The sequence below is a fragment of the Herpailurus yagouaroundi genome, unplaced genomic scaffold, assembly GCF_014898765.1.
Source record: "Herpailurus yagouaroundi ecotype Mexico unplaced genomic scaffold, PumYag 199, whole genome shotgun sequence".
Classification (NCBI taxonomy): Eukaryota; Metazoa; Chordata; class Mammalia; order Carnivora; family Felidae; genus Herpailurus; species Herpailurus yagouaroundi.
Genome location: NW_024412430.1, coordinates 14,734,573 through 14,746,988, shown reverse-complemented (window position 1 = coordinate 14,746,988; position 12,416 = coordinate 14,734,573). Strand labels below are relative to the sequence as shown.

Below are 12,416 nucleotides of genomic sequence, written 5' to 3'. Positions count from 1 at the left end.
GGTCGCCGGTCTGCCGACCTCCACGTGGCTACATCCAGTGATCAGACCTCACCTGTCAGCTTATTTAGCCCACGCCAGCATTTGAGCAGCGTTTGAAACGCCCAAAACCACCTTTTTATTTCTCTCCTTTCTCACTGGTCGCTTTCTCAACCAGTCCTCCTCTGGTTCTTACCTGTCTCCTTCACCTGCTGACGTTGAAGTGCCCCAGGACACAGTCTTGGAGCTCTTCTTCGTCCACAGTCACTGCCTTGGCAAACTCACCCATTCCCGTAGCTTCAGATAGCATCTGTACACTCCTGATTCCCAAGTGTATCTCCTGAGCTCAGACATGTCCTGGAAACTCCATATTGTTATAGCCAGCTGCCCCCTGCGCATCTCCCCTTACAGAGACGTACCATCCAAACTCAACTCGTCTCCCCCACTTCCCCTCAAAATCTGCACCGGTCATGGTCTTTCCATCTCAGCCGATGGTAACGTTGTCCTCCCAATCATTCAGACCCCAAACCTTGAAGGCCTCTCTTTCTTTGTCACCATATCTAAACCATTGAGAAATTCTGTTGGTTCTACTTTTGATTATACCCAGGATCCTGTCCAGTCTCAACTATATTCACTCTTCCCCTTTGTTCCCAACACTGTCCTCTCTCATCTCCATTACTGTGACAGCTTCTTAACCTGTCTATTCCCAGCATTTCCAAAGCCTTCTGGTAAATTCTGTCCAGTCAGGTTCCTCATTTCCCAGGACCACGTTCATTCAGCTCCCACCACACAGGCTTCCTTGCTGATTTTCAGACACATCCAACCACCTTGGAGCCCTTGCATTTGCTTATCCTCTTATGTGGAATACTTTCCCCCCACTATTCACATGGCTAATTCCTGCACCTGCATAAAGTCTGTCAAAATGTCAGCTATCCTGGGCATCCTATAAAATGGCGGCCATAGCACTCCCTATCCCACTCTTAATGCTTTGTGTTTTTCCTCTAGCACTTATCACCTCCAAAAAGAACTATAATTCCTTTATTTGTTATTGTTTACTGTCTCCATCCTTCCTGATAAAATGTAAGCCCTGCAGAAGACCAAATTCCGTCATCTTTCACTCTTGTATCCCAAACACCCTACATTTCAAGTGCCTGTCACATGGTAGGTCCTCAATAAATATTTTTGAATGAGTGAAAACTCCAGTAATCTCAAGTGAGTGTGCAAATAATTACTGTTAAATTTTAGTTCTCTCTTCAATTTCTCTATTAAAAAAAAATAATACCGTGAATATCATTTTACAGCTCTTTTACTGTTTAAAATTTTATTTTTTATTTTTATTTAGTTTTGATTTCAGGACCTTGTTGACTTGTTCTCAAATTTTCTCAATATTCTCTTGCTGCAGAGTATTTCTTTTGTTACTATATCATAGTTTATCAACTCAAGCTATCCAATGTTGGATATTAAATTATTATTATTTTTTTAATCTTTATTTTTGAGAGAGAGAGAGAGAGCAAGCAGGGGAGGGGCAGAAAGAAGAGAGGGGACAGAGGATCTGAAGCAGGTTCTGCATGGACAGCAGCGATCCCAATGCGGACTTCAAACTCATGAACCGTGAGATCATGACCTGAGCTGAAGTTGGATGCTTAAGCAACTGAGCCACCCAGGTGCCCCTGGATATTAAACTATTTTAATTGCTAAATTAATCCTATAAACTTGATAAGAAACAACACTAAGGGGTCTGTCTGCATGGCTCAGTCGGTTGAGTGTCCCAACTCTTGATTTCAGCTTGGATCCTGATCTCACAGTTGGTGGGATCAAGTCCCATGTCAGGCTCCACGCTAAGCCTGGAGCTTTCTTGAAATTCTCTCTCTCTGTCTCTTTCTGCCCCTCTCACCACTTACAAATTCTCTCTCTCTCTCTCTCAAACAAAAACAAAAAAGCAACACTAAGGCATTATTTCTATATTCTACAAGAATATAGAATTTTATAGAATTCTGTATCTTAAATTCTATAAGAAACAATACTACAGTGAACATCCTTTTATAGAAATCTTGGTTTGCATTCTGATTATTTCCTTACAATAAATTGCTAGAAGCAGAATTACTGGACCAAAAGGTGTGAAGAAGGATCTTTAAAAAAATTATTCTTATATATTGCCAAATTGCCCTGTAGAAAAAGTTTTACCAATTAACACTTCCACCAGGGGTATATGAGAATGTCTGCTGAGTCTTGCCCATACGGGCTATGTTTTTTTAAATGCCAATTTGATTTGAAAAAAAAAATGGTGGCCAGTTTATTTTTAATCTGTATGTCTTTGATAGCTAGTGCATTTGAATGGTTTTATTTTTAGTCAACAAACACGAAAAAAATGTTCAAAAAAATATCTAGTTAACAAAATTCCCAGCCTTCACTCTCCTTCTAATTCCCCTCCCTCTATGAAGAGGTTTCTGCATTAGGGTGACTGGGATGAGGCCCTCTGGTTGCACTTGTGCAGGGAAATGGGTGGTGAAAGTGTGTGCAGTTGCCATTACAAGAGGTGTAAAAGTGAGAGGCACCGGGGTGGCTCCGTTGGTCGAGGGCCCGACTTAGGCTCAGGTCATGATCTCGTGGTTCGTGAGTTTGAGCCCCGCGTTGGGCTCAGTGCTGACAGCTCAGCGCCTGGAGCCTGCTTCAGATTCTGTGTCTCCCTCCCCCTCTGTCCCTCCCCCACTTGCTGGTGCACACACACGCGCTCTCTTTCTCTCTCTCTCTCTCAAAAATAAATAAACACATTTTAAAAATTTATTTAAAAATTTAAAAACGAGAGGATGACCGTGAAAGTGCTGGCTGAGAGGAGGAAAAGCAGTGAAAACAAGTGATTTAGGTATATTCTGGAGAAGGGAGCTGAGAAACTGAGGAATAACAGGCCGAATAAATAAGATCATCAGGTGTAGTCAGTGATCGGTGCTCACCTGACTTTCTCATCAATCAGTGCTTGGCACCATTGAGTCATCACTTCTGGAGCCTGAGTCTGGTTTTCCTCCTTCATTATTGGCCCCAACTTGGTCTCCTTGTTGATTCTTCCTCAAGACCCAAGTCTTCAGGGTTGGATTGATTCCAAGTTGGCTCTTACCGTCTGCTCCTTTCGGTCTCTATTCCCCTCCGTACCGATCTCATTCCATCTCCTGGATGTAAATACGGTCTTTATGCCAGAAACTTCTGTAGTGGGAACTCCAGCCCACACCTCTCCCTGGAACCATAGACTTTAAGTGTCCAACTGGCTGGTGACAAGTCTGTGTGGATGTCTCTTGGGCATCTTAAATTTAACACGTCCAAAGGCAAGCTGCTGACCCTTGTCACCACCCCCCTGCTCACCACTGCAAAACAAAAAGACAACAAGCCAAACAAAACACCCTGCTTCTGCTATAGCCTTGCAATAGCCTTCCAACTCGCTTCCTCTTCTTCCTTGATGACACATAATTCAGGTCATAGTCTTCCTCAGCTCAGAACCTCCAGTGGCTTCCCACCTCCTGCACTGTAAATGCCAAACTTCTCCCTGTGGTTGATAAGACCCTCCAGGATCTAGTGCCACCTTGCTGCCCTTGTGATGTGGTTTCTTATCACTCCTTTCTTATCCTCTGGGTCTTCAGTGACCGCTCTCCTTGCCTGTCCATGAACATGCCAGGCTTGCCGCCACCTCACTGGCCTCTGCCAGAAATGCAGATGGCCCCATGGCTTGCTCTCATCTTCTTCAGGTCTTAGCTCACACGCCATCTTCCCAGGAGACCTGCTCTTAATTATAAATTACAATATCTTCCCTCCTGGAAGCCCGTATCTCACTTCTCACTTCGTTTTCCCCCACTTCACTTATTATCATCTGCTGTATTATATGTTTTGACTTATTTATTTAATGTATTGTCTGCAGGTTCCGTAATAGTGGCTATTTGTTTCGCGCTGTTCCGCATCATCTCATCTAGCTAGTAGTAGTTGTTCCGTATTCATTTATTAACTGGAAGATAAATGCATTGGCATAAGAATTCCTTACATATTGAGGGTATTAAGACTTTGTTGTATTTTCTTCAGAACTTTTAATTTGCCTTGTAACCATCTTTGTGATGGTTTTCACCACAGAAGAAGTTAAAATATTTTTGGGTAGCTAGATCGACCAGTGTGTTCTTTGGTAGTTTCTTTCTCTTCCTTTATTTGGAAAAGGGCCTCCCCACCGTAAGATTAGTATTAACTTCTTTTTCTTTCATGTTTTCACTTTTTCCATTTAACATTTTTTAATTTTTATGTTTAACTCTAAAATTCATTGTAGTTTAAGTATGTGGTAAGCATAGAATTTTATCCTTTCTAAATAACCAATTATGAGGCTCTCTCAGTAGACAAGGGTACTACATTCTGATGTTAGTAGCAGTCACCTACAAAATTAACAACTTCCTTATTTGATCAAGACTTCTTGCCCCTTATTAATTAAGATTCTAGAAACTACCTCCTGAGAATAATCTCAGTCATAAAGAATCATCATCCCCAGCTGTAAAACTTCTTTATGTGATGTTGCTACTGATATTATTTAAAATAATTGGTTCAGGGGCTTAATTTTTTTTTTTTATTTTCATGTTTATTTCTTCTTGAGAGAGAGAGAAGAGAGAGCACTAACGGGAGGTGCAGAGCGATACAGAGACACAGAATCCAAAGCAGGCTCCAGGCTCTGAGTTGTCAGTGCAGAGCCCGACATGGGGCTCGAAGCAGGGCTCGAACTCACGAGCTGTGAGAGCGTGACCTGAGCCCCAGTCAGACGCTTAACTGACTGAGCCACCCAGGTGCCCCTGTCAACTGCTAACTGTAAAACCTTACCAAGTTAATTTAATCTACCTGAGACACAGTATCGTTATTCATAAATTAAAGGTACTAATACTCCCTACCTGGGGATGGGGGCCTTTCAGAGATGGGCCCTCTACTTGTACTTTGCTATTTTGATAGCCCTTTCTTCACAGGCCGATGTGAGGGTTCTGCCAAATTCTGAAGGTCTCCCAGTTGTATATTCGGGGACTCAGAAAATAACCACAGGGTGGGTAGGAGCCCACTGGGTCTCTGTGAGATGGACTTGGCCCAAAGGTTGGAGAACATTTACCATGTGTGCGGTGGTGGTCCTTCAGCGTCATTCATTAAGAGGCCGGGCCTCTACGGCAGTCATGGACCAGTGGTCTCTAGACCCATAAGCCATATCTGGAAATTGGACCTGGAAATTGGGTGAGGGACCTCATCTCTCCACTGTGGCAGCCGACATCATCCTGCTTGCCAGCTGGCAGATGTGTTGTTGTCATTGTTGTTACATAATTTGAACACTATCCTAATCAACTCTATATCTGTCTGACATCTCTGGGAACACGATGGTCTGTTCACCACCACCACAGGTCAGGGTACCCTCACTGCCACTGTAGCCTTGCTTCCCAACACTGTAATTATGTCCTTCTTGACTATGACAGGTAATTACCGCTTCCTTGATTCTGACCTCTGAAGTTCCCTCCAAATTGTGCTCACTAGGAACGCAGTGTAATGGCAGCAGCAGCATTTTTAATCTGCCGAGGACAGCCACCCTAAGGTTCCCAAAGATGCCATTGCTCTCTTACTTGTTGATCCCCCATTACCTTTGTGAAAGGAGGGTGTCCTGGGTCTTTCCTGAGAATGTAGCCGGGGAAATGTTCTTGGGTCTTACTTGGTAGATCTTTCTAGCCTTTCTGAGCCTTCTGACTCCTTCCTTAATACTATGCTGCAGAAGTTCTGGAATCACCACTTCATTGACTCCAGGCCATCATGATGACCAAGCTTCAAAGTGACATCCCAGCAGACTGTTAGGTCTGGTATTTTGTTAGAACACTGAATCCTGTGAGTGCCCACGTCAATGAAATTGTGTCCTATCCTGACTTACATTCTCCCCTTTCTAGTTCAAGATCCTTAAAATTCAGTTCTATACGTATTTCCCTGGTTCTTAGCAGGAAATATTAGTCAGCTTGTACATTGTCTTCAGTATGTAAGTTAGACTCTTCCAGAATAGGAATTGACTTACTGCTCAGGCTGTGCTTGAGTTATCAACCTGACAGCCGTGAGGGACCATTAGCCTGAAGGCAGCTGGCAGTAGTGAAACTGATCTTGAGGAGAACAGAATTATCTTGCAAGGCACAGGCTTCAGGAAATGGGGTTGTGCAGCCTTCAGGAAGCTACTGCTTGGACAAGAAGGATAAGAATTCTGCTTCTGTTCACCTGAAGCATTCAGGGAGAGTTGGGAAGATGTTTTCAGGATTCTGCCCCTTGTTCACTCAACTCTCCCAGTCCCAGGCCTCGGGGTCCTACTCTTTGCCAGCCAGGGTGCCAGCTATGATACATAAGACCTATCAAGGTTGCATTCCCAATCTCCTTTGCAGCTCTTCTGCTGTTGCTGGTTTACTGTCTTGAACTCAGCTTGGGTTTCCCCAAGGAACTCAGTGTTAGGTAGAGTTGATAAGCTACACCTTCGTTAAAGAATGTAATCCCAGCAAAACAAGAATGAGAAGTAAGAGAGATTCAGAGAAGGAGGGAGAGCTAATGCAGAAGCACATTACTCCTCTGACCACCACATGGCATCAAACCCCAAGAGACTGCTTGATCCCTCAGGGCCATCTCCAGAGGCTGAATGAACTACATCTCCAGACAGTGTATACAGGGGATTGGGGAGATTTGTCCACTGCCTGTTACCTCCCCGTTGGTCAACTGTTCACCCCTCAACATTAACTAGCCTATACCTTTGGGTTGTGAATGTGTGAACACCAGATGGGTCTCACGGCATCCGTGCCCCAGAGTCAAGAGGAATACCCTCGGGTGGAAGTGGAAGGATGCACAGTGCCGGCCTGAGGTGACGCACCGTTGGGCTGTGCCCACATGGGGTCAAATGAGCTCGTACCTTGGCACGACAGGTCAGAATACGTGGCTGAGGATTTCAGAGAACGGGTAAGACTGAGAGGATCTGAGGTGGCACTGAAATGGTGGTACACCACTTAAGGAACCAAAAGATACGTCTCAGTTTCCTTCCCAGGGAATTGTGAGCAGGTGGTACGCATCCATCATGGTGGACAAGGGCAGTGCCAGTTGAGTGATAGCAGGATGCCGGTGGTGGATATCCTGTAGTCGTTTGTACTTATGAAAATCAGAAGTCTGTGCTTGCGAAGGATGAGGGAAGACGAATGTGGGAAATCTTCCACGGGCCCTGAGTGCTCTCTTCTCGCACCTGTCTACTCTGAGTCTACAAGATGGCTTATTGACCATGGCGCTGAGACTGCTAAATGTCTTATTGACCACAGTGCTGCTGAGAAACACATTATTTTTAAGGAAATCCCTTCACCTGAATGGACAAACTGCTCAATTCCACTGAGAAGGTAATGGATGGTTTGTTCCCAGGCTAATTCTGCCTCCGAACAGAAATTTCTACTGAAGGTTCTTTTGGCGTAGCAAGAATTTCGTGCCTTCTGGTCTTTCCCAAAAATATATTTGGCCCTGATAGTCACCGGTACCCAGAGACACCATGTGGACCAAATGAGAACATTTCAAATGGGAATATGATGTAACCGAATTTTGGTGGGAAGCCAAGTATATGGCACCACATGCCCCAGAGAGAGGGAACTTTTGAAGGAACACTGCCATGACCAGTGTAATCGTGTTTCAATTCCCCTGCGCCCGTGTCCTTGTTCCATTTATGCCTTCACGGTTGCTTCACTGTAATCTCCTTTCAGCCACTGGTGTTTCTTCTTGATATCCCCTCTGCTTCTCTGTGTATGGCTGCAGCTCTGGCCCCCACCTGGCTTTTGTGCACAGAAGAAGCTTCAGTTTCTACATTCATCTTTTTTTTTTTCTTAATTTTTTTTTCAACGTTTATTTATTTTGGGGACAGAGAGAGAGACAGAGCATGAACGGGGGAGGGGCAGAGAGAGAGGGAGACACAGCATCGGAAACAGGCTCCAGGCTCCGAGCCGTCCGCCCAGAGCCCGACGCGGGGCTCGAACCCACGGACCGCGAGATCGTGACCTGGCCGAAGTCGGACGCTCAACCGACTGCGCCACCCAGGCGCCCCTACATTCATCTTTTATGTAACTTATGTCAAACTCCTAGCTCTTCCACAATATCTGTCCCTTTGGCTACCCACACTGAGACCTTATTTTTTTTCTTTAACCGTGTAGTGTCTCTTTCAGTGTTGCAGACACAGTACAAGTGTCCCAAGTAGAAGGAGTTCAAGTGCAATGCCAAGGTCCAAGCCAGGCCCGGGAAACTAACAGGGAGGTTTGGAGTAATGGAATAGATGACCCCAGTGTGGTCTAGAATGAGGCTGAATACACACTCTTCCTATGGGCAAAGTGCCTTTGTGAAGGAGTCTGATCTTTAAAATGGTGAATTCCTCTTTCCATGCGTTCACTGAAGTTCCAGCAGGCAAGTTATGGGCTTGGAAGAAACTAAAATTTGTGATGGGAAAAGGAGCATTTTAGACGTTGCGCACTTCGCACTAGAGGGGAAGCCATTTTTAAAGTCATGGAGAGTGTTCGGGACTGCAGCTAGAAGGGCAGGTGCACGAGCCTTGGGAGTGTCTGTTACAAATAGAGTGGTGAAACCTTCATGCCACATCTCAACAAAAACTGTTCAGTGTTTACAAACGGGCTTTTGTTCAAAGAAGAAGCTTCAACTTCCATATTCGTCTTTTTCATAACCTGTGTTAAACTCCTAGCTCTTCCAGGATTTCTACTCCTGAGCCCATAGACAACAAATGCACATTTAGGAACTCATAGCTCCATACCCACATCTCCTTTGCAGCTGTTGGAGGAAAACTCTTAGACTTGACCCTCACTGGGTCAGATGCCCAACCCTGGATCATTGCCAAGACCAGGGCAGTAAGATACTCTGATTGACTGGGACTGAACCACATGAGTCGAGGGCAGAGATAAGACACCACCCAAGTCCCAAGGACTGAGTGTGAGGGAGAGGTGCCTTCCAGAAGAAAATCTGGTGCTGTTCCCAGAAGAAGAGCAACTGTTTGCTGCTTAGAACGAACAAGAGATGTCCACCTAATTGTCTTGATGGACCCACTCTTCCTTCTGATACAGGCTTCCATAGGTCCAATTGTTAGGCAAACCGGTAATGTCTACACTTACACCTGCACACCTAGGGATGCCCCTTGGATTCCTTTATGGAATCACAGGCTTGCCCTTACTTCTTACGAAAGATGCACCGTCTGAAGCTTGGTTTCTTTTAAGGACTGTGCATTTATTTCCCGCTCTTTTTTTAATAGCAAAAAAAAAAACAAACCCATATTTTAAACACTGTAGAGTATATACATATATCGCATATAAAATATAAGCCACATTGCTTTGCTGGAGTTTAAACCCCAAAGACCAAAGACATCATGAGCCAAGCATCTTTATAGATACCACTTTACACAGTGGTATATCTGCATTCTACAGATGGGGGAAATGGTCGCAATCGGTATATATAAGAGACATATAAGAAACTAAGAAGATATACCTTGTTCCTAGACATGCATCCTTTTCCTGTGAGCCATCCCCACAAGGCCATCCCAGCCACACTCTCATTCTGCATCCACAGTACCACGAGCACCATGTGTGTCTTTGGTGACATTCTTCGATCCCTGTGTTTGTTTTCTAGTTCATAGGGTTTATACATCTCTCCTCACATTGGCATCACCTTGGTTTGTAGGGTTTATATATCTCTCATCAGGTTGGCATAACCTTGGTTGTCACTGTTGGTAAAGTATATAGTACATTAAGACACAAAATAGTTGCTTAATTGTCGGGGTGCCTGGGTGGCTCAGTCGGCTGGGCGCCCGACTTCGGCTCAGGTCATGATCTCACGGTCTGCGAGTTCGAGCCCCGTGTCGGGCTCTGTGCTGACAGCTCGGAGCCTGGAGCCTGCTTCAGATTCTGTGTCTCCCTCTTTCTCTGCCCCGCCTCCTTCTCTCTCTCTCAAAATTAAACATTAAAAATTTTTTTAAAAAGAGTTGCTTAATTGTCAACAGCAGAATAGGGTCTTTCCTTCCTTTCCTTCCTTTTTCCCCTTTCTTTTCTTTCTTGTTTGTTTTTTTCCAAGGGAAGGAAGCTCCTCAATGGAGGCGAAGATGTAAAGATATTTTTTAAAGCAAAATGTGCGAGCTGTGCTGTGGGAGCGCATGTTCATATCGGCAAAGAGAGTGCTCGCGTCACAGAAGCTCCCCTCTGTGAATGCAAGAGGCCGGTGCTGGCTCCTCTAAGAGAACAAAGGCGGTACCACTTTCCTTCCAAGACAGATCCAGGAGGCTGGTGGGGAGAGATGTGTGGACGAGGAGGAAGGACCAAAACCAAGATGAACTGGTGAAGACCCAAGAACAAAGGAGGCCAGAGAGGTAGCTTCCCCCTCCTGGCTCTCCAAGCTGAGCTCTGCGTGTAGAACCTGGAGAAGTTCATGTCCGCATAAACGGGTTGCCTCTTTCTCTGTGCTCTGGGTCTGTTTAGGCCTAGCTAATAGGACCATATTTTCCTTCTGGGCTCTCTTGGCAGGACTTTCCAGACGTTGCATGTATTATGGTGGAGAGGGAGGGGAGGGGAGTTGGAACGGGGAAGTCAGGAGAAGAAAACACACGTGGTCTCCGCCTTACGGGCTCATAAAGAGGCCATAAGTTAACTTGGAAAATAAAACCCCCAGATGATGAAAACAATGGAAATTATCCCCAGCTTCCAAGTCAACAGACTCGTTTCCTGATTCATCCCCCCACATTGTCACTTAGGAGACCCAGAGAGATGCCAGCTCCCATCTGCTTTAATTATTTTGTGATGCATTTCAGAAGAAGATTTGAGATTTCTAAGAATCAGAAAGATGGTCTGGCCGGAAAGTTTTTAAAACCCAGGCGGTGGGCTGTTGGCCCACCGCAGTGCACACCCCAGGGGTGGTACCTCCGTGTACCACAATGATCGTGGCTGTTGGGCTTCCATTGGCACCACACAAGGCAAAAGGCACAGACTTGGTCCCTCTGAGGCTGGGTGCAAGGGATAGAGAGCAGTTTGCAGCCTCAGGCACTGCTGGGTGGAAAGCTGCCTTTGTCCTTGGGGATTGTCCTTCCCCTACTTGGTGAGGATTGTAGAACCGGTAACTTAGGAGTGGTCAACCCCGGTTGCACGTGAGAATCACCTGTTGAGCTTTGGAAACAGGCAGTGGGTTTACACCCTGGATCCAATGAATCGCAGTTGGAGGGATGCAGTCCAGGCGTCAGCTTTTTAAAAGCCTCCCAGGGATTCTAAAGGATGCACTTGAGTCCTTCTGGGCTTTCTGGGAAACTCTGTCCCGCCTCCGTCCCTTTCCTCTCTTTCCCCCTCTCCCTCACTTTCCTTCTCCCCTTCCTTCCCTCTAATGAAAGCTTTGTGACAGTGACTTATTTATTTCCCCCAAAACACCTTCACTCTCCTTCTAAACACTGCAGCGTTTCCAGAATTTTCTAGACTTACAGGAGCCTTGTGTTCAACATATGTATTCGTATTTTGGCTGCATTGTGGGCCAGCCTGGCCGTGCCCCTTGTTGGAAGGAGAAGATTAAGAAACACGTAATGCAACTGAAGAATCTTGGGGTAATGATCTTCCATTTGCCCATTTTCTTCATTGGCACCTGTGCCCATGCATAGGCCTGTTACGGACACCCAGTCTTCCGTTCATTCCCTCAAGATAGATAGATGAAAGCTAGCTACGTAACTGTTAATCCTAATAATATACCAGCCCTGTGCTAAGTACATATACACTGATGAATAAGTAAAAATACTTTTACTTTTAAATGGGCTAAACTTAAATATCGTATTGTAACACAAGATTTAATTTTTTTTAATTTTTTATTGTTTTAAATGTTTACTTTTGAGAGAAAGAGAGACATACAGAGCATGAATAGGGGAGGGACAGAGAGACGGAGACACAGAACCCGAAGTAAGCTCCAGGCTCCAAGCTGTCAGCACAGAGCCCAACCTGGGGCTTGAACTCAGCTCAGAGACTGACACGGGGCTCGAACTCACGAACTGCGAGATCATGACCTGAGCCGATGTCAGACACTTAACCGGCTGAGCCACCCAGGTGCCCCTTAAAATGTTTTCAATGGGACCATTTGAGCTGAGTCTCAAAGACCGGGTAGGAATGAACAGGGCACAAGAGGGGAAGGGGATTTCGAGGCAGAGGCGAAACCGAGCAGAGGCTGAGAGCTAAGAAATGGCTCGTGCCCCTCAGGATCCGCCTGCAGTTCAGTGGGGTTGCTTTTTACTTGTCGGACGAGAACTGGCTGAGAGAGCATCCCAAACAGACTCCACGCCATCAGCCCAGAGCCCAGCTCAGGGCTGGAACCCACGAACCATCAGATCGTGACCTGAGCTGAGGTTAAGAGTCAGACGCATAACTCACTGAGCCACCCAGGCGCCC

The 12,416-nt window shown here is 45.6% G+C and overlaps 1 protein-coding gene across 2 annotated transcripts in view; it reads left to right on the top strand.

The window, feature by feature from the left end:
• LOC121013687 (histone-arginine methyltransferase CARM1-like) overlaps positions 1-12,416 on the top strand; it is a 108,494-nt gene that overhangs the window by 72,203 nt on the left and 23,875 nt on the right. The gene's annotated exons all lie outside the window — the stretch shown is intronic.